General features: G+C 48.5%; 1 long non-coding RNA gene across 1 annotated transcript; it reads right to left on the reverse strand.

Annotated features, from left to right (window-relative positions):
• Positions 1-780: 780 nt before the first annotated feature.
• LOC121827448 (uncharacterized) lies at positions 781-19,570 on the reverse strand. The gene is made up of 3 exons (XR_006069766.2): positions 19,050-19,570; positions 12,848-12,939; positions 781-1,426 (listed from the first exon to the last, which is right to left on the reverse strand). It is a non-coding gene; the product is annotated as an uncharacterized LOC121827448 (long non-coding RNA).
• Positions 19,571-22,267: the final 2,697 nt, after the last annotated feature.

Here is a 22,267-nt window from a genome sequence, read left to right on the forward strand (position 1 = left end):
GTTAACGATGTTTGGGGGTGACTGGGCTGCGAGGACTCTGCCCTTACGGCTGCGTTACTCTACAAGTGGACTAATGAGTCACCGCGGGAGCCCTTGTTATAAAAGAGGTCACTGGCTCCACTGACAAGATATGATGTTGCAAGGAGGCCCCAGCTAGATGCCAGGAGGAAGGCAGACCTTTCTTGTTGACTTTCCAGCCAGCAGTCCCAGGAGTTCCACGAACCTTTCTTCTTTTAAAATGACCTGGCCTCTGACATTTTGATACAGCCACAGAGCATAGACCAACAGCCAAGGGCTTGGTTTATTCTAGATCTCACTCCTGCCCAGAGGCTGAACTGGGATCTGAGCTACTTTCTTCCTTCTGGAAAGCCAATGTGTCTCCTCATCTATAGCTGGCCCTCGTCTAACTCTGAGAATCACCTTTTCTGGGACTGTTGGACAGTGCTAAGCAGTGATGACTCGGTGCTCATCTAATTAGCAAGTGTTCTTCCCCTAGAAGGAGCATGCAGACCGGGCTCAGACTCATGGGACGATGCTGACTGGGGAGGAGTTGTCCATGTGGATACTCACTGAAGAATGCCTGTGCTGCTGCCCACACCCAGTGAGTGCACACTCTGGGTGAGGTGGCAGCCAGTGTTCCTCCCACCTGTCTCTCCCTCTTTCTTTGACTAATTAAAACACAGTGGATACCAATTAAAACACTACCAACAGCAATTATTGTTTTTCTGTTTATCCACAGACCCAGAATAATGCGGAGAAATGAACTGGAAACTCCCTGTGTACTCAGTCAGCGGTGTGTTTACTAGAGCCTGACTTCGTGTTTCACTGAGAGGTGTGGTGCTCACAAAGGCTGCACAGTCCCAGAGCGCAGCCAACCCCAGTAGCCAGGGGAGGGAGGGTGTCACTTCGGCTTTGGCTCACAGGTGAAGGGCCTCCTTTTCCTGGCAGCAATGCTGTGTGGCTATCAGAACTCTATTTCTGAGGGTGGTGGCTGCCGAGAAGGGGGTACTGAAGCGATCTGTCCCCAGGCATTAACCCCTGGCATGGCATCAGGCAGTCTGGGTAAGAGGGGACCAGGAAAGATATGAAGACTGTGTGAGTGCTCCAGAAGGCCCCATCACGCCAAATGTCTCTGTGTCTCCTTGGAAGTGGGTAGGAAGTTGACGGATCGTCTCCCAGGTAAACACCATCCTCTTCTTTCTCTTTAGCCAAAGGGCGAGGAGCGAATCCATCTTCCTTAAATACTGTCATGGCAGGACCATGGTTGTGATCAAGATGTCAGCTCAGAGGTTTAGCTAGCCCCAGGCTCCCATCACTGGGCTCCCCAACCTCCATCACCTCATCTTGAAAATAGGCAAAGGATCCATCCCTTCATCGCTGTTGGAAAGATCAGTATTGTTGGGTATCAAAGCTCTTCATTTCCTATCTGGAACAGAGAAATCTTCAGCTGTCAATCAATGCTATTATTCTTCTACAGCCTCGGGAGAACCAGAGATCACATGACAAGGTATACAAAGGATCAGGTTTGGGGTCAGACACCCTGGCTGTACATTTGGGATCACCTGGGGGTGGTTTCAGGCCTCCTGACTTCCAGGCCACACTCAGATGCTACCCAGCCCACAATGTCACACACCTTCCTTCCCTCCACCCCAGAAGGACATGACTTCTAGCGATATGGATGAGCCTGTGCCCCATCTATAGGTGAGGCCCTGATCCTAGTAGTCTGGTACCCTGAGCTGGTCTAGAAGGGCATTTCAGAGAGGTGTAACTGAGGAGGGAGGTCCTACCTCAAATGCAGGGAGTGCTGTATTCAGTCCTGGACTGGATAAAAGGGTTGAGTGAACTGAGCCCTGACCTGCATCCCTCTCTGCTTCCTGACTGAAAATGCTGTGTTGTCATTGCATCAGCTCTTGCCACCATGATGGGTGATATTGCCAAACTATGAGCCCAAATAAGTCCTTCCTCCCTTCAGTTAAGGCCAGGTATGTTCTCACAGCAACAAGAGAAGCAACTTACGCAACTAAGATGCAGGTCCACCCTGACCTCACCAGAAACCCTGAGACCCAGGTCACACACTTCACAGACAGGTGCTGGGAAAGAAGAAGGCTTAACCACCCTGACCTCACCAGAAACCCCGAGACCCAGGTCATGAACTACCTGGACAGGTGCTGGGAAAGAAGAAGGCTTAACCCTTCATGCCCGGGATGCAACACTGGGGTCTGAAGGTGATATCTGCTGTGAGCCAGAGTCCAGGAGACACTGGTCCATAGGACTGCTGGCTGTGCTGGGCCTAGGATCTAGACTGGATTTGTGTGTATGTTTCACAGGCATATATATGCATGCACAGAGATTAGAGGTCAGAGGCTAGAGGTCAGCTTTGGGAGGTGTTCCTCAGAATGCTGCTCACCTTGGTTTTTGAGGCAGGATCTCTCACTGACCACTGACCTGGAACTTGCCTATTTAGTTAAGCTGATTAGTCAAGGAGCCCCAGAGATCCACCTGTCTCTACCTCCCAGCTCTGAGATTACAAGTTCAAGCCACATGTCACAGTTTTATTTTATTTAAACACGGGCTTTGGGATTCAAACTCAGGTTTACAGGACTAGCTAACAGCTTAGAAACTGAGGCATCTCCCTGGCCCCAGGCTGGGTTTTGCAGTGAGAAGCTGTGCCTCTACTTTTCCTTAGCTAAAGCCTCCCTCTGATCATCCAGGAAGAGGTCACTGTGATTTCAAACAAACCAAACCTAAAAACCCTACCACTCCCCCTGAGAAAGCTTCATGAGCTGCCCAAGCCTGAGGAGAAGTGGTCAGTGTGGTCACTGGGATGTCCCTTCTTCCCAAGGCTCTGGAAGTGTGGGTGCTGAGGAAGGGGAGGGAGCCCTAGAGAAATGGCATTCCCACAGATGTACTCCCCAGGTGGCTGGAAGTCCTCCGCTGCAGAGGGGATGTGGGCTGTTCCTGAAGTCACAGTGCTGGGATGATTTATCTGGCTGAGACAGTGCTGAATTAAAACTCCTCCACGCCTTCAAGTCGTTGGCTCCCTCGTGTTTCCTCTCTTAGCACCGGGAAGGAAGGCTTCCTTGAGAAAGGATTAGCTCCCCCCTTAAGGACTCTGGTGAGCCAGCACCCTCTGATCCGTCCTAATTTCATACGGTGGTGATTACTGAGTGCTGGCGGTTTAAATATTTATAGAAACATGAAGAAGCTGCTAATGGTTGAATCGGCTTCAAAGGCAGGTGATGACAGCATGTGCCGTGCTAAACACACAATGGGAGAGGAAGCAGAGGCGGGACTTGGTGACTGGAGACCCAAGTGGGACTCTGAGGAGCTGGCGCTGTTGGCTTCGTTTATGTTGGAGGGACACAGTCTAGTCAGGGAGCTGTCTTCTGGCCCCGTGGTGGTCCAGCTCTTGAAGCTGATGCCCACCGAGAGGAAAGCTCCTGCTGTGAAAGCTGTCTCCCAGTCAGAGTAGCCCCTATCAGACTCTGAAGCGTTCCTTCCTCCCATGGTGGCGCAAGCTGAGCAGGCTCGCTGTTTCCTGCCATGCTTCAGACATGGAAATAAAATGTGGGATCAGGATGTAACTCAGTCAGCAGAGTCCATGCCTAGGATATGGGAAGCCTTGAGTTTGGGCCCAGCAACCCATACGATGGGCATGGTAGCACACCCCTGTGATCCTGGGCCTTGGGAGGTAGAGGCAGGAGGGTGAGAAGTTCTAGATCGTTCTCAGCTACATAGTGAGTTCAAGTCAGCCCTGTATTCCTAAGACTCCGTCTCAAACAAAACAAGAGAAAAGCAAATGAACAACAAGAAGAATAGAAAGCAAAGGAGAAACCAATCTGGCTGCCCAAATGCAAGGTCACCAAGCCAGGGCTGTCAGGACTCTAGAGCGTAACTCCAACCTGGCTTTCTGTTGCTGTCTGGACTCCCCAAGGGAGGGCACAGAGTCAACCAGCTTCCTGGGGACATTTGCCCCCAGTTCTCCATATATCCGGGTTGAAGACCCTGTGTTTCAGGCAGACACTGGGGGCTTGAAAGCTACAACCGGCCTCCTCTTTGTGCCCAGCTCAGCACCTCAGCAGCTCTGTCTGGATGAGTTGAAATAGCTCCTTAGCATCAATATGTACCGAAGCAGAGCCAAGACCGACGGGAATGAGGGGTCTGATGGGCTCTCTCATCCCTGCCCTTCTGTGCTCACCCAGCTCTCCTCTGACCACCAAATGATGCCCAGCTGGAAGCCAAAGGCTTTGGCCCTGGACAGATTCCTTCAAGCTCTTGATCTCTTCCAAACACATGAGCTATCAGGTTGTTTATGTTTTATTTAAATCAAGTCACTTATTTCTATCTTACATAAACTGAACTGTAGACTAACCATGAAATGAACAGAAAATGTTGTCATATCTTGATGCTTTTTATCATCTTTTGAAGGCTCAGGGTGTGTTGACTGCTGCCTCTGCTCAGACCCAGGTTCAGCAGGGTGTTATAGGGGGCAATAACCGTTCCCCAGTAACACTTTGGAGAGGGTGGGGAGTAAGCACGCCGCTTTCTCTGCATTCCCTGTGTGCTGCTCCCTCAGGGTACCTCTATGTCCCTCCCCACCCCTGCCTCCTAGACAGCACCGTGGTGGTTTCCAGATACAAGACACGGCCTAGGAGGAACTTTCAGTGCTGGGGGACATTAAGGAAGGAGGTAGATGGTATGAGTCTGGGACACAGCCTGCGTATCTGGGTGTCCGAAGTCCCATTGCATCTGTGAGCTGAGACTGTGAAGGGCTGTGCTCTCCACTCTATGCTGCTGAAACCCAGGCAGGCATCCCTGTTTAATCCTCTACTCAGGTCTCTTCACGATGGAAGCTACACTGTATGTCACCGGGTAGTGGGGTTGGAAACCACCCACTTTACCACCGTACGATTTTTGAATTCCTCTCCTGGCAGTTGGGCACTTCAAGACACACTAGGCACAGGATTGTCACAGTCACCTGAGCATCAGAGGACTGGGACGAGCAGAGAAAGCAGCCCCGGAGGGCTCAAGGATGGGGGCAGTTTCTGAAAGGCTTAGCCAACGGCATTGACGGTGGACCTGACGCTCCCTGTCCCTGCCATCGTGGGCCCTTGACCTAATTCAGCATCTGCACCTGCCTACCCCTGGGAAAAACAAACGGAGATGTTTAGCTACCTGTCAGCATCATTAACTTTGCACAATCACTCATTAAGAGGGGTTTTCTGCGCTGGATGATGCTGGTTGTCTTACCCTAATTAAACTAAGGTGCGTAATGTGGGGATCATTGGCCTATGGGCTGCTTGAGGACTTCAATGTAATTTGTTTTGTTCTTGCCATTGGCTTTTGGTCATCACCCACACCTCTTTTCTGAGTGCTGTAAGTTTTCCTGTGGTGGAGTCGGCTCACATGAGGTAAGGCAGGCATGCAGTTAGCTCCCCACTGACAACTGTGCTGCCTGTAAACTCAAAGGCAGAGATGAAAGAAAGACAGTGTTTGGAATCAATACAGTCATTTGACACTAGCTCTTTTCATAAACTCTTTGGGGAACATCCTTATTGATACACTCAGAGGTTTGTTTCCATGGAACTGTAAATCTAGTCAAGGTAGCAATGAAGATGACCATCATATTCACTTCACCCCTAACACATGGTCACCGTCATCGGTGCGTACTACAGTGAGGACGTAGGATGAATGTCCCCTACAGTTAGTGCTGCAGACGGTCACTGCCTCCAGTGGCCTCCAGTGAATCGGGACCTTCTGCAGTGAGACTGGCTTACTCATTCATTCATTCATTCATTCACTCATTCATTTATTCACTGTGCTCCAGATGTTTCTCTGTTACTGTGATAAAACACCAACAAAAACTAAGTTAGCGAGGAAAGAGTTCATTTGGCTCATAGGTTACAGTTTATCATGGAGAGCTGCCAAGGTGTGAACTCAGAGAAAGATCTTGGAAACAGGAACAGAAGCAGCACTCCTCCGTGGCCTCTGCTTCAGCTTCTGCCTTCAGCTTCCTGCCCTGTTTGAGTTCCTGTCCTGACTTCCTTCAGTGATGAACAGGGATGTGGAAGTGCAAGCCAAATTAACCCTTTCTTCCCCAAGCTGCTTTGGACATGGTGTTTCATCACAGCAATAGTAACCCTGACTAAGACACCAGGTGACTCTAGATTGTGTCAAACTTATTTCTGATTGGGACAGAAACTAGCTAGCTCAGTGGGTATTTATTTTCTTCCAATCTTCATGTATGTGTGTGATGTATGTGCATATGAACAGACATGTGTATACCACAGTGTGTGTGTTTGTGTGCATGTGCACGCATGTGCTCCAGCGCACACACGCACATGCACATACGCGCTCGTGTGTAGGCCAGGGAACAACCTCGGTGCCATTTCTTACTCTCTGAAAACTTTGAGACAGATTCTCTTTGTTGTTTGCCATTGTGTGTACTGGTCTACCTGGCCTCAGAGTTTCCCTACCTTCCATCTGGATGTAGGAGCATTGATATGGCATATATGTGCCAAGTTCAACTCCATGTTGGTTCTCAGGACACTTACACAGCCATGGCTTTACCCTTTGGCAATCTCCTAGCTCCTTAGTGAGTGTTTTCTGAGTGTCTGCTTGCATTTCTTGACTGTGTCTTTCTTCCAGGCTCTTAGTTGAGTGATGAATATGCAAAGATTGATGAGAGTATGTGGTCCTCTGTGGGTCACAGCAGAAAGAGGATTGTGAGATGGGGCCATAATTCACTTCCAGGGAGTGGGCACTTTGAATCCAGCTGGGAGAAGGACACAGAACATGAACAGGCCACACTGTTTTTCTCTGCTAGTGAGTGTGGATGAAAGAGCTGGTAACTGGGTGAGCAAGTGTATGTGCATGTGCAGGCACATTGGGCCTCCTGCTCAGGTAAGCCTGTCACCAGCTCCTTGACATGGGTCTGATGACATTGGTCCTGGGTTCCCACTTCAGTCCCCAGCCTGAAGCCTCCCTCTGGGCCTGAGGGAGGAGAGATCAATGTCTTCACACATTGAATTATGCCAACCACACACATTTCATTAATTTATGGAAATGTCAGGTTGCTTTAACTATTATCCTGAACTTCTGTCCTCCAATAAATGGCTTCACTTCCTTCCAAGGATAAAGCACTCGAGTTTTTTCGGCTGACCAATTCAGCTCAGGGCGCCCTAATGCTTTCTTTCCTCAGAGGATGCATACTTCACAGGCTGACTCTGGGGTAATGACACCCAGGGCCCATTTCTAATGACTGTCACGGTCCTGGCCAAATGCATTCCATACATTAAGGCCAATGCTGCTTGCCAAGCTGGGTGCGTCCTCTGGGGGAATAAATGACCTTATCTCTAGAGCTTTCCCTGTTTGTGACCAGGGAAGAGATTTCTTTCAGTTTGTGCAAAGGCAGGCTTGAGAACGACCCCTAACAATGGCAGGAATGATCCCAACCATTCCTGGTCCATACATTACAAACACTGAAGACAGTGAGCCCACAGTGGACTTAGCCACGGCTAGAATGCAGACAAAGCCACCTGGGGAGCAGCAGGTCCCCATGGCCACATGCATGAACCTATGGAAGCCACATGCCTAGGCCAGTTTCTAGCCATAATAGGGTTTTCTTTTCTGAAAGGTGCCCCCCCTTAAGTTGAATGACACTAGAAGCTATAAAGACCTAGGAACAGATTCTGGGAAAAGATAAGTTCAGGAGGGTTTGGAGTACCGTGCACAGTGCTGGGAGTTTGAGGGATAAGAATAGAGTAGACAGTGTCTAGTCTGTGCTGCCTCCAGGGTGCCAGGGCTCCAGAGAGACAAGACAGACAGATAGACAGGGACAGAGATAGAGACAGACACAAAGAGAGAGATAGAGAGACTGAAATAGAGATACAGAGACACAGAGAAAGAGAGACAGAAACAAGGAGACACAGAGAGAGAAGAATAAAAAAAGAAAGAGAAGAGATAGAAAGGGTGAGGGAGGGGAGAAGGGAGAGGAGAGACAGGGAGAGAGGAAAGAGGAGAGAAAGGACAGAGGGTGGAGGAGAGAGAGGGAGATGAGAGAGAGGAAGAGGGAGGGTTGAAACCTCATGTAACCTGCTGCATTTCTGCTGCTTTGCCAGGTTGATGTCAACTTGTCAAGTTCACCACAGCAGTCAGGTCTGGGAAGCCTTCTGGAATCCAGCATAGCGCCCTCCAGAATGAGTCCCAGTGTCTGCCAGTCATGATCTGGGGGCAGCTCAGGCCCCAGAAAGTTCTGAAACAATGCAGGTTCTTGGGCCTCACCCATGTATGTCCTTGGACTCTATCCAGGAGGTTCCACCAGAGACTTCTCAGCATCCCCTCAACCACTGGGGGAGATTAATGTGAGCTGGAGTGGGGGCAGGTGCATGTGGGGGAGGGAGGGAGGGAGGCTCCACCCTGTGCATGTGGGGGAGGGAGGGGGGAGGGAGGGGAGCTCTGTCCTGATGGCTGAGGTCAGCTGCTCCTGAGAGAGTGACTGGCTATGCTGGCTAAGGCAAAGGGAACCTCTTTCTTGCCATGGCTCCGGGCTGTGCAAATTACTACAACAAACAAGATAAAGGTTAATTGGATGAAACACAAGGTTTTGCAGAAAAACGCCGATTTTTGCTGGATGCAGCAACACCTCTCCAGGCAATCACAATACCCCATAAACTACATCAGGACAGCGCAAGGGTAGGGTATGAGCAGGGATGGGATAGGAAAAAGAGGGGAGGGGAGGGGAGGAGAGGAGGCAGGGATAGAGACTGAGACTCTACCAACGTACAACTGAATAACCAGCAACAGGAAGAGGACACAGCCAGTCAGGCTTTGTTGATCCACATCCTTTTCCCTGTCCTTGAACAGGAAGTTGGGAGCCAGCTGGAGTCACAGGCTAGCATCTCTAGGTGGGAACAGACCCAGCCTATGCTATATCTTGATAGCCAATGTCCTCTTTGTCAAGTTTTCTTGTCTTGACCTTGACTCTGTAAAATCTCAGGTTAGAGCAGAATTGGGGGTTGGACACCTCCCCAACCCTATTTGAGACTCAGGAGGAAATAGAGCTGAGGCTCTTTGGGAGCAGAAAGTCTGCTTTGCACCAATGCCCTCATCACTACCATTTGATTATTAGTAGTCACCCTAATATAATGTAATTAATCAACTAATTATTGTTAAACATGTTGAAAGGAGAGAATCATCAGTAGTTTGTCCAGAAAGGAAGCTGACACACAATTCCCTCCAGAAGATAGTTTGTTAGAGAAAGAGCCTTGAGGCCATCATGGGGTCTAGTGAGGGAAGAGAACATTAGACAGAAACAGTAGAATATACAGAGACCAGAGCATGGTAGGGCCGGAAAGAGAAGGAGAGGTTTCCTCTTTAAAGCCTAGAGGAGCTTCAGTTAAGGGGGAGAATGAGGAGCTAGAGAGATGACTCAGTGGTGAAGAACACCAGCTGCTCTTCCAGCAGATCCAGGTTTAATTCCCAGGACCCACATGATTGCTTTCAACCATAACTCCAGGTCCAGGGGCACCAATATCTTCTTCTGGTTTCCAAGGGCACAAGGAATGCACACAATGCACAGATACACAAGCAAACAAACACCCATAACACATAAAATAAAGAGAAATAAGTCTCCGTTTTAAGTGAGTATGAGAGATAGATGATAGATAGATAGATAGATAGATAGATAGATAGATAGATAGATAGATAGATGATAGATATGTAAATAGATGATAGATAGATAGATAGATAGATAGATAGATAGATAGATAGATAGATAGATAGATAGACAGACTGATAGAGTGCTATCATAAAGGGGGGGGGTAGAGGAGCCTCTTCAGAGACCAGCCTTCAAAGCAACTGATTAATCAAATTCCTCTGATCCTGAGATTAAAGGGAAGACTTGATATTTTATTAGCCTTTTAGGGTAAGCAGAAAGTTTTACCTCACCTGATATAGTTCAACATAGTGTTTGTGACAAGAGCTTGGAAAATCCAGGTTCGGGTTGAGACATCTATCTATCTATTTACAGGTCTCGCGTAGCCCAAACTGGACTCATACTTGCTACATCACTGACCCTCTGCCTCCCAACCATTGGTGACAGAAGTGTCCTGCCATGCCTAGTTTACACAACGCTAGTCAAGCATGCTACCAGCTTAGCCCCAGCTGAAGTCATTTATTGTTGCTTTAAAATGAAACAACTTGAATATAAAATATAGTTGTAATATTTTCCCACCAAGAATATCTCAAGTCTGGAGACTGCTCGGCCTCCAGGGTGGGTGAGGGTGCAGGTGGGAGCCTGAAGGTGCATAACAGGTATGGGCATCCATAACTGAAATGAAGAGACGAGCCATCGAGAGAGCTCAGCTGAGCACACAGGTGAAAGACTCGGTCCATCCTCACTTAGAAAAATAGACTACGGGCTGAAGAGACGGCTCAGCTGTTTAAGTGCACACTGCCCCTGCAGAGGACCCAAGTGTGGTTCCCAGGTGGCTCATAACTATACATCCAGTTCCATGGGATCCAACACTCTCTCCTGGCCTTTGGGAGCACTGCACTCACATGCACACCTCTATTCACATAATTAAAAACTATTAAAAACAAGAAACTTTTTAAGACTGCTACACTTTGAAAGAGTAATAAATAATCCATAAGCTGGGGGTTGCTCAGGAAATGCTGAAATTCTGGGCTCTGAGTCCATCTCTGGCTTGATGGACGTGCCATTGTTGTAGACAATCACAATGAGCTCATTAACGTCAACAGGCTCTTCAAGCCATTCATATTAAGATGACTCTCTGGACTCCACATACAGAATCTCAGTTTTCTCTAGCTCAACCGCCCCCCCCCATTCTTATCTGGGCTTGATAAAGTCACTCTGAATGTGACTTAGGATAGGGAACAATAATAGGAAATTATTTTCTCAGTCTGAGTAAATGAATACAGCCTATAAGAAAAACACCCTGGGTTATGTTTGCTTGAGGAAATGAATCTCTTCCTGCACACATCTTTCCTCACAGCCCTGTCAGAGGAGCTTACTTTCTCCTCTCAATTCATCAGGCTCGGTGCCCACTCCTAACCTCCCACACTGGAAGGGGGGCATCTATTTCAACTCCTCTGTGTCACTTGGAGAAAGAGCTTGGTTTTCCAAGACTGCATCTGTAGCCCACAGCTCTGGGACCCTCAGCCCTGGGGGATGGTGCATATGGAATGCCTGGGCTCTGAGTCCCAGGGCAGCAGTCACCCTCTCAGGGCCACTGGACTCTGTCTAGGCCCTCCAGTGCCATAACTGCCCTTGTGGACTGAGCTTGAGGGCTGGCTTCTGCAAGGACACAGGGCCTATATGAACTCAAAAGGCCAGTTGAGGCACAGCCAGTGTAAGGACAGACCCCTTTGAGGCCATGGGGGAGGCGGACATGATTCCAGCTGTCTAGAATAAATGCTTCCCACGAGGTTCTGGGGAGCTTTGGGAAAGGCATGAGGTCTAATGGTCCTTCAACAAGAGGCTGATTGGCACCAACGCCCATAGCAGCACTGTGGGGGTCTGAAGTAAAGTGTCAACCCCTCTGCCAGATAAAGCAAGGTCTCTTCTTTTTAAACTCCCTTAAAAGAGCTGGGGTGCTGTACAATAAGAAGGCAGAGGTCCCTCTACATGGCCAAGTTAGGTGGACAAGACCCCATTCACCCTGTGATTTGGACTGAGGGGCAGGTGTCTGGGACATCCAGAGCACACTCTTGGGTAAATGGGCAGATGGAGACTTCCCTAGGACATTGGGCCTAATTATTAAGTGTTCTTGTAGCCGAATTGTTAGAAGGTCTTATCAATAAAAACAAACCTGGAGCCAGGTATTGGGGTAAATGCTGGAAGATCAGAGAAACAGAACCAGCCACAGCTACCTCACCTTGCCAGTTCCTCAGCTGGTCCTGTTTCCTCAGACTGGAAGCCTCTGAGTCCTCATCTGAATGGATCTCAGCTGAACTGTGCTTCTCGAAAGCCTGAACACTTAACCAGCCAAAAGCTTCTAGTTTCTGGTCCTCACGACTTATATACCTTTTTGCTTTCTACCACCACTCCCTGGGATTAAAGTCTCACTTTCTGGGATTAAAGGTGTGAATCACCATGTCTGGTTGTATCCTTGAACTCACAGGATCCAGATGGATCTCTGCCTCTGGAATGCTAGGATTAAAGGCGTGTGCTACCACTGCCTAACCTCTATGTTTAATATTGTGACTGTTCTGTCTTTAACACCAGATAAGTTTATTGGAGTGCACAATATTTTGGGGAACACAATACCATGACATGTCCTGTGAGATGTGCCCCTTGATACTTGGGGCACGTGGGACTGGTTAATACATGGCAGTGTGGTGTGACAGTAGTCAACCTCCTCCAGCCTCTGTACGGGAAGGCAGTGGAGTGCCCTTTTATCTTCATTCTCCAGCTCCTCCTTCTGTTGTTTTGAAGGTGATAGGACACCAAAGGGGGGGGAGGAGGGAAAAGGAAGGGAGGAGGGAGAGGAGGGGAGGAGGAGGGAGAAGGAAGGGAGGAGGGAGAGGAGGGGAGGAGGAGGGAGAAGGAAGGGAGGAGGGAGAAGGAAGAGAGGAGGGAGAAGAGGAGGGAGAGGAGGAGGGAGAAGGAAGGGAGGAGGGAGAAGGAAGTGAGGAGGGAGAAGAGGAGGGAGAGGAGGAGGGAGAAGGAAGGGAGGAAGGAGAGGAGGAGGAAGGGGAGAAAGAAGAGGGAGAAGGAGAAAAGAGGAAGAGATGGGGGAAGAAGAGAAGGGGAAGGAGAAAGAGTGTGAGAGAAGAACAGGGAACTGCAATAAGCACTGGGAACAGTCACAGCTCACACCCTTACCTGGTGGGTTGGAGTCTGCTGTGCATTCCAAATGAGAATTCCAGCCATCAGAAACAGGCATTCTCCAAGTTCGTACTGGTGACTCCTGACCTCTGCAATAAAGGTTCAGATTAACCAAGCCGGGAGATTGCGGGATCTGAGAAGGCCGAGAGGTGAGTGCTCTCTGCAGAGGTGTCCAGCAGATACACAGGCTTCTCTACATTCCCTTTCTTTTATGTGTGCACCATCTCCTCGCACAGGAACAAAGGCCCAGAGCTGCTGAGATCACTGCTGTAAAGTGCATCCTTTATCTGAGTCAGGTTAAACAAAACAAACAAACAAACAAACAACTGGCGGAAGAACCTACCCAAGGCCCCCAGAAAACCCCAGGTTGGAGCCACGTTCCTCCCACACAGCCCTGACCCTCACAGGCCTCAAGACACTCCAGGACCCTCATGCAACGATGCCCTGCTCTGGCCTGGGAGAAGAAATCTCACCAGTGGCTCATGGACTTTAAAGGTCTCACAACCTTCTGGAAAATCACCATCTACTCTACAGGTGCATCTTCCCCAGTGAAGCCCTCCAGGCACAGGCTGGGCAAGGCTCCAGGATATGGACATGACTGCTTGCCCGCAGGTGTCCAGGGAAACCCAGCTGGGGCCCACACAGCTGCATCCTCTCTGAGCAGGTGTGTGGGTTCCCTGCCTGGAAGACAACAAGGTTGTCTCTCCCACGTGTCCTCTGAGAAGAAAGGACAGAGGAGGTGTCAGGGCTGGACTGTCCCTCTGAGTCTGGACTCAAGAGGCTGCTTTCCTCTCAGCTTATTTCCAGAAGATTCCTCCTGACTCATACCTCACCTTCTTCTCAGCAGGGCTCTGACTGTTTCTGGAATGTTCATTTGGGTCAATCCTACTTTCTCCCCACAGCTTGTTTATAGATAAAATTATACTATAGGAAACATTTTCCTTGGTAACCATAAGCCCTTTTATAATTTGTGCACAGGGTCCTCCTGCAGACACCAGGGAACACATTCCATGCTCGGCCTTCATGGGAGGGCACCACAAGAAATAGCCCTTTGAACGATATTTTTGTTTCTGCCCTGCAGCCACGGTGAGCTGCCGTCGGCTATGTTAGTCTGCATTTCCCAGCCGGGGTGTACGTGGTACCCTTCTGACTCCACACTCCGTCAGCGGTGTTTCTAAGCATCAATTGATCAGACACAGTCTATGGGATGGTGGTATTTCTCAGTGGGCATGCTCAGTGATTAACTGTGTTCGTGACATGGATTCTCTCCCTGGGTATCCGAGCAACGTGGCTTCATCATCATATCACTGAGCTCTTCCAGACACATCTGATTAGGACAGGAGGAAGCCCCTGTGGGGTCTGAAAGGGCCTTCAACAACAGACAAGTCCTGTCTTTGAGTTCTGAGGGTGGGAGTCCATGGTGCAAGATGTGGGCTGACTCCTGAGAACTCTGCCTTTGACCTATGTCCACACCTGGCCATCTATTTTCCAGTCTCTTTTTCTTCTGAGAATATTGGGCATATTAGACCCAACCAAATGGTCTTGATCTACCTTGATTACATTTCAAAGGACCTCACCTCCAAATAAAGCCATATTGGAGGACTCTGAGGAACTGAGGCTTAAGATGCAAGAGATAAACGTGAAGGCATATCCCTCCATCTTATAACAGCAGCTTCTGGGGTCATCCTGCCCTGTCTTGTCTTTCATATTGTTACAGATGATGTCAATAAAAGACAAAGTAATAGGTGCTGAGGATGTGACTCGGTGGCTGTTCATGCACCCTGTGCATGTTAGCCAGCACAGGGCCCGAGTTTGATCCTCGGGACCAGAAGCAGAAAGTCATCTCAAAGACCAAACAGCCTGTGGGTAGGCACAGTTCTCTCAGATGTCCAGCCTTGTAGGTAAGCTTGGGGCTGGTGTCTGCCAGCCAGCTGAGCCTGCTCTGACCTAGGGAGATGCACACATTAGTAATTCAGAACCGTCTGAGCCAGAATACAGACTTTGTGATGCAGAGGACAGGTGGGGTCTTCTGCACCAGAAGCCTGGCCACAAAGGGAGGGAGGTGGCATTTGGGTAAAGGAGCAGGACTGGCAGGGCTCGAGTTGAGTGTCCCGGATGTGCAGTTCCTGGTGAGAAGAGAAGGACAACCATGGGAGGAAGAGGCAGAGTGAGCCCGGTCTTAGAAGAGAGACATGAACCGCAGATACTTGGGTGGCAGCTGGAAAGAAGATGTGTGGACAAAGGAATTGTATTTAAGATTAAGCACTCGCACCTCATTTTTAAATGGTGAGAAGTTGCTTGCTTAAAAACATCCAAGAGTGGGGCTAATTAGGGATTAAAGTCCTTGAGAAGGTGTAAAGAGAGAACATAACAGTCAGATAATGTGGAGGGGGATTAACTTCAGCTGTCTTCTCTTCTGATCAATTAAGAACAAGGGACAAAGGGATCAGAGGTGCCACACTTGAGCTCCTAACTGATGACAGGAGGGAGTGGCCCTTCATTGGTGCATTTACACTGTTTATTAGGGATGTGGGCTGTGAAGGGGAGGTGATGATGGAGTGGGAAAAGGCGGATGGGGTGGAGAGAATGGTGTGGGGGAGGTGAGGGGCTGATGGGATAGGAAGTGAGTGTGGGTGAGGTGAGGGGCTGATGGGATAGGAAGTGGGTGTGGGGGAGGTGAGGGGCTGATGTAACAGGAAGTGGGTGTGGAGGAGGTGAGGGGCTGATGGGTAGGAAGTGAGTCTGGGGGAGGTGAGGGGCTGATGTGATAGGAAGTAGGTGTGGGGGAGGTGAGGGGCTGATGGGATAGGAAGTGGGTGTGGGAGAGGTGAGGGCCCTGATGTGTTAGGAAGTGGGTGTGGGGGAGGTGAGGGGCTGATGGGATAGGAAGTGGGTGTGGGGGAGGTGAGGGGCTGATGGGATAGGAAGTGGGTGTGGGGGAGGTGAGGAGATAGACAGATTCCTGGGACTCACGGCCAGCCAGTATAGCTGAAATGGTTAACTAACTGCAGGTTCAGGGAGACACTCCAACTCAAAGAGCAATGTAGAGTGCCACCAAGGAGGGCACCTGGTCTCCAGTAGTGCACACATAGAGAACACAGACATACGCACACATACGCACATGTATGTGTGCACCTCTCTGACCTGACACACAAGTTTGCTTTCTCTTGTTAACCTTGCTTTTAGAGATGTCAGTCGTGAGTGTGAATGTCTATGATGGGCAGGGGAAGGATGGGCCCCACAAGATCTTCTTGACAGGTGAAGGCATTTATAGGGGAAATGAGTCTCTAGAAAGATAAGTGGATGTTCACTAACAAGCCAGAGATAAGCAACTCTGTGATAATGCCTGCCCAGGCCTGAGTGGCTTCTCTGTCTCTTTCAGGACCTTGCCAGCACCCTGAGAAGGAAACTGGTGTCGATGTAATTTACAGCCCACCTTCTGGGAATATGTCTACCCCGAGGAGGGGTGCAAGCAGCCTCATTCCTCAGATGCGGGGCTGCCTGCTCAGATAAAGGGAAGCTGTGCTGGCTCGTCTCTGTAAACCATTAAAGGTGGAGTGTGTGCGGCTTAAAACAACCTTCGCACCCCAACATAAAGACCCACAATCTGGGTCAAAACTGCCCATAGCTGAGGGACACCATATTATTTCATTCATTTGTTCACTCACTCATCTGCTCATTCATTCATTCATCCACTTACTCATTCACTCAACAAAGGCTTACTGAAACCCAACTCTGAATTAAATATTGTTGTGTGTATATAGGGACACATCAGGGATAAAAGGGAGACAGAGGTCCCTGCCCTCACTGCCCATCCACCCCAGCAAACATGGAGAGAAGCCTTTGAAATAGATACTTATCTAGAACTGACTGAAGGCAAGGTCTTTGGTACCTTGGTATCCAAGGCATCCATCTTTTGGATGGATGAGCGGATGTATGCTGTCAATCAAGCCTGTAACCATGTATTATGCGCCTTTGAGAAACCTCTCAGATATAAACCATAACATTCCCTCCTTGCCCCCACAGGTTCATGTCTATCACATATTATAGAGTGCAGTTAGTCTATCTCAAGGGTTCCTAAACTTACAATTGCCAAAGTGCTCCAAAATCCAAGACCTACGTCTCCTCTGAAATTCAAGGCAAACTTTTCACCGTAAAGCCTTGTAAAGAAAAAGGGAGAGATAACCATAAAAACTTCCTTGTGTGCCTACCAAAATTCCTGGTTCAGAGAATGGCATCCAATGAACAGTGAATACATGTGTGGTGGGTGGAAAGGTGGGTAGATGGATAAGTATATGTATGTGTGAATGGGTGGATGGATGAATAGGTGAGTGTGTCTATATAGACAGATGGGTAGATATCGTATAGGTAGGTGGGCAAATGGGCATTAAGTTTTCTATTTCATTATAGCAATTGGGAATATTGCATATGAAGCCCTAGACCAGTGCCTCCTCTTTTGAGTAATTTAATAAACAGACATAAGATTTAAACATTCTGTCATTTAAGTAGATTTTACTGAACACAAACCTGTCGAGGACACTAGCTGTCTGTTCCACTCCTGCCTGCAAAGAACCTTAATTCCCAAAGGAACAAGCAAGTGCCAAGCAGGGCCAGTTCCTTCTGACCAGCCACACGGCCAATGCACAGTTGCTAACAGCAGACTAAATGTGAACACCATGCCAGGTCATCAGGCAGGCAGTGGAAATACCCCAGCGGGCTCAGGCTTCCTGCAGGTCCTGTGCCAGCAGTTGTGAATAGAGCATCAGGACAGGTTTTGGCTTGTAAAATGAGCACATGGGGAGCAGGATCCATGACTGCCCATGAAATCTAACAAATATGAGCACAAGTCTGGAGTGGCTGCTGCTACTGATAAGCCTGCTTTGAGTAGAAATGTACCCAGTGTGGGATAACAATCCCCAGGGTGGCTTGTGCCCTGTGTTCGCTCCCTGCAGCCTCAAGGAAAGCAATCACAGCCCTGTGACTTTGCAGAATAGTCAGGGAACACAAGGACGGGGCTTAAGACGGTCATTGCTATCTTGCACCCTGAATTCCAACTTACACGTATTTCTATTGATTCACGTTCATCTCCTCTGCATGTCAAGATGATACCAATGAGTCACCCGTTTGTAAGAAAAAATATGTTTCTGTGGAAAACTGCATTGCCTGCAGCATGGCATCCCAGGCTATCTGATGGCTCCAGTTGCCATCTCCCAGCTCTGCTGAAGCTCCCTGAGAATGGCAAGTCACTTACAGATGTGCAAAGCCTGCTTTATACCGATTTCCTTCCACTTTGGAAAAAGAAAAACAAGAACAAAAGAAGCACACCTTCATCTGCAATGCTCCTTTACAGAAGCATTCAACTGGCCCCTCAGATCACTGGAGCAAAGCAAACATCTTGCCAAGGTCACTCTTGTATCTTCAGGATAGCCTTCATCTTGCCTTTTGGTGAGAAATTCTTTTTAACACATACAACAAATACCTGTCAAACAGCAATGATGTACCTAGGACATAATTGTTTGTTGTTCATTTTGAGACAAGAACCCTTGCTGTAGTACAGGCTAGTCTCTAAGTTCTAACAATCTTCCTGCCTCAGTTTCCCAAGTGCTAGGATTATAGGTGTGAACCACCATGCCTGGTCATATACTTCTTTTAGAGAATATTTTGTTATCAAGGAAAGTTTCTCACCATAGAAAATGGGAAATTCCAAGAGACATGAAACAGAAAAAAACTGTCTGTAATTTTTATCAATATTAAAGATCCCCAAGCCCTTCATACGCCCCCTCCCCCAACAGCTATGTGCTGGTCAGTTTTAACTGTCAGTTTGACACATCCTAGAATTATCTGACAAGACAGTCTCAATGAGGAATCATTTGTATCAGGTTACCCAATGGGACTGTCAATTGTTAAATGATGTTGGAAGACACAGCATGCTGTAGGTGCCATTATTCCATAGGTTAGACCTTGAACTGTGAAGGAAGAAAGCAAGCTAGGATCCATGCATTTATTGACTGTGGTTGACAGTGCCGTCTTGTATATCTCAGTCCAATGTAAGACCCCACGTGGTCTAGCCCATGGAGTCTCTGCTTGATGAGACTTGAGTCCAGCGTGGCTCCTCTGGCCCATCAATGTATAACCTGATAAAACCAAGTTGTAGGGAAGACCCGTATCCCTGTACCATGTGAGTTTAGTAGACTCCTACCTTCGACAGCAGCTGCTACACCAGCACGTCGGATCAGGCTCCACCTTCTCTCACATGAGGGCTGGTCACCTGCCTGTCTGCAGTCAGAATCCTGTTAAGTTGGTTTAGCCTCAACTCCTTGGCCCTCGGTTTTCCTCTTAGACATTTTTCACCCACTGACCCTACCCTGTTCCTGGCCTCAGCTGTGTGCAGAGGGGAGCAATCTCTCACCCATAGCAGTTCACAGTGCAATCCTAAAGCAGCCTAGTGATCCAGAATCGCACCAGGGACAAGCCTCTGGGCATGCCTCTGAGAGGTGGCCTTGATTGGGTTCATTGTGGTGGGAAGACGCACTGCTGGTGGCACCATTTTCAGGGATGGGGTCCTAGATGTTATTACAAATCCAAAGCTGAGACCCAGCATTCATCTCTCTCTGGTTCCTAACTGCAGATGCCCAGTGAACAGCTGCATCCTGTCTCTCCAAAGCTCCTCCATTTTTACAGAATAACAAGTTAATCATGTGATGGTGACAGTGTGACCATGGAATGTCCCAATCCTGGTCTCCATGGTGATTGTTTAACCACAGAATGTCCCCACCTGAGGGCAGCCAATGAGAAACAGTGATGGTGATAGGCAACCACTCCCTTAGAAGTGAGATTAAACTGTGATTTCTGGAAAGTCCCTAGAAACAACCCAATTAGAAATGTACATGTATGGAAATCCCCTGCTATTGTAATCTTGTGGTTTTTGCCTTTAAAAGCTGTGCACAATTCAGGCTGGGCACTTCCTCCAGCCTCCACTGCATTGGATGCGTTGGACGAAGTCCCTGCCTAGGCTTGTATTGCTCTTGGATATCCCTAATTAAAGCCTTGCTTTTGCATTCTGGTATGCTTGTCTTGGGTGGTCTCTCTGGGGGTTGCGATCTGGGCACAGCATTCTGACTGCAGATGCCGTGTGAGCAGCTGCACACATCCCTCCTGTCACATCTTCCCCGCCTGACACGATGGGTGTGCCCTCAAATGAACCAGACCTGACACGATGGGTGTGCCCTCAAATGAACCAGACCAAAACCTTTCTGCTTTAAGTTGCTTTTGTCAGGATAATTTATCACAGTAACAGGAGATGAAAATGTCCTCGCTGTTCTCTAACCAGAGTTATTACTTGTTGTGTTTGTTTGTTTTTAATTGTTGTTGTTTTGGTTTGGTTTCATGATATAGGGACATAAATGGCCCTGGCCAAGCATAAATTCTTCACTGTTCTTAATCCTTGTGTAGAAACTCCTGATGTCTATGCTGCTTGTAACCCTGGTGTAGACCCCTGGTGTCTATGCTGATCATAACCCTGGTGTAGACCCCTGGTGTCCATGCTGATCATAACTCTGGTGTAGAACTGCTGATATCTATGCTGATCACAACCCTGGTGTAGAACCCCTGGTATCTATGATCTCTGGGCATGTCCATGTGGGATTTTCTAGGTATGGTTAACTGAGGTGCAAAATTCACCCTGAATGTGGGGGTACCACTCTGTGGGCTGGGACGCTGGACTGACAACAAAGGAGGAATAAAGCCAAGTATCAGCACTCATCTCCTCTGGATGCAGATCTGTGGGAACAGCTGCCTCAAGTCTCTACTTCCTTGATGGATGGTACACTCGAACTGCACCAAAATCAATGCTTCCTCCGCTAAGTTCCTCTTGTCTTGCAGCCAAGAGACAAGTAACTAATGCAGATGTTTGTAGGGCTATAACCTGCCTGTCAGCAATCCACCAAGCAGGCTCAATTACTGAGAATCCAGGAGTAAATCATCTCTTGCCTTAGTCTGAGTCCTTTATCCAGGGTTCTGTGTCAGGGGTGCCTTCAAAAAGTCACATTTTAGGGTAGAATACTTCTGGGCACACTAGACTTCAGACCTTCACCTACCCACACTGCTGAGGCAACTGAGTGCTATTCTGGCTCCACAGAGTGCAGATGAAGCCTAATCAGCCGGACTGGTGTACATGTTGTTTAGTTAACAACAGAATAGACAGATAGCAGATGCTGTTGCTGTGTTTGTTTGTTTGTTTACTTGCTTGCCAAATGTCCTTAAATTTCACAACATTGTGTATTTGACTGTGGAGTAAAGCATCCCACAGGAAAACCCTCACTGGTGATGGAGAAGTAGGTGGAGAGGGGCAATATTACTGCTGGTGATGGAGGAGCAGGTGGAGAGGGGCAATATTACAGCTGGTGATGGAGGAGCAGGTGGAGAGGGGCAATATTACAGCTGGTGATGGAGGAGCAGGTGGAGAGGGGCAATATTACAGCTGGTGATGGGGGAGCAGGAGGAGAGGGGCAATATTACAGCTGGTGATGGGGGAGCAGGTGGAGGGGCAGTATTACAGCTGGTGATGGAGTAGCAGGTGGAGGGGGCAATATTACAGCTGGTGATGGAGTAGCAGGTGAAGGGGGCAGTATTACAGCTGGTGATGGAGGAGCAGGTGGAGGGGGCAGTATTACAGCTGGTGATGGAGGAGCAGGTGGGGAGCTGGTGATGGGAGGAGCAGGTAGAGAGGGGCAGTATTACCCAGTTTAGCCTCTTGAGTTTGTTGTCAGAGGACTACATTCCTGAAAGCTGCTCCTCCTTGAGATCTTCACTGTGTTTATCTGGTCAGTCTGATGGAATAAATTAAATATTAAAATAAGTTCCTGAGTTTTTAACAATAGTGCTTAGAAGAACACTTTCTAGCTACCTTGGTGCATGGAAGACTACTTTGTTAAATGTAAAATGCTTACTTCCAAAACCATGAGGACACCGTGACACTTAAGCATTGTCACCTTGACAGGGCTTAGAATCGCCTAGCTGATGTTTCCAGAGAGATTAACAGAGCCAGGAAGAGTCACCCCAAATGTGGATTCCACTAAGGCATGGCTGAATGAGAAGAATGCAAGCTGAGTACCAGCATTCAACTGGCTCTTTCCTGGTTGTGGATAGGATGTGACCAGCTGCCTCTGGCTCCTGTGAGAAATCCCCATCTTGCTGGACCACACCCTTGAACCAAAAGAAATCCTTCTTCCATCCTTGTGTTATCTGTGTGAGGCATCTTGTCACACAATGTGGAAAGTGACGAGTACAATGGTGTACACTAGTCCCCAAAGAGACAACGCAGATAAAAAGGGCACCCAGCTTGCCTTTCCCTTTCTTTTATTCTTTGCCAAACTCCCCTCCCATGCCCACTTGACCTGCTTAGCTGCAATGGCATTT

This window comes from Peromyscus maniculatus, chromosome 2 (genome assembly GCF_049852395.1).
Source record: "Peromyscus maniculatus bairdii isolate BWxNUB_F1_BW_parent chromosome 2, HU_Pman_BW_mat_3.1, whole genome shotgun sequence".
NCBI classification, from domain to species: Eukaryota; Metazoa; Chordata; class Mammalia; order Rodentia; family Cricetidae; genus Peromyscus; species Peromyscus maniculatus.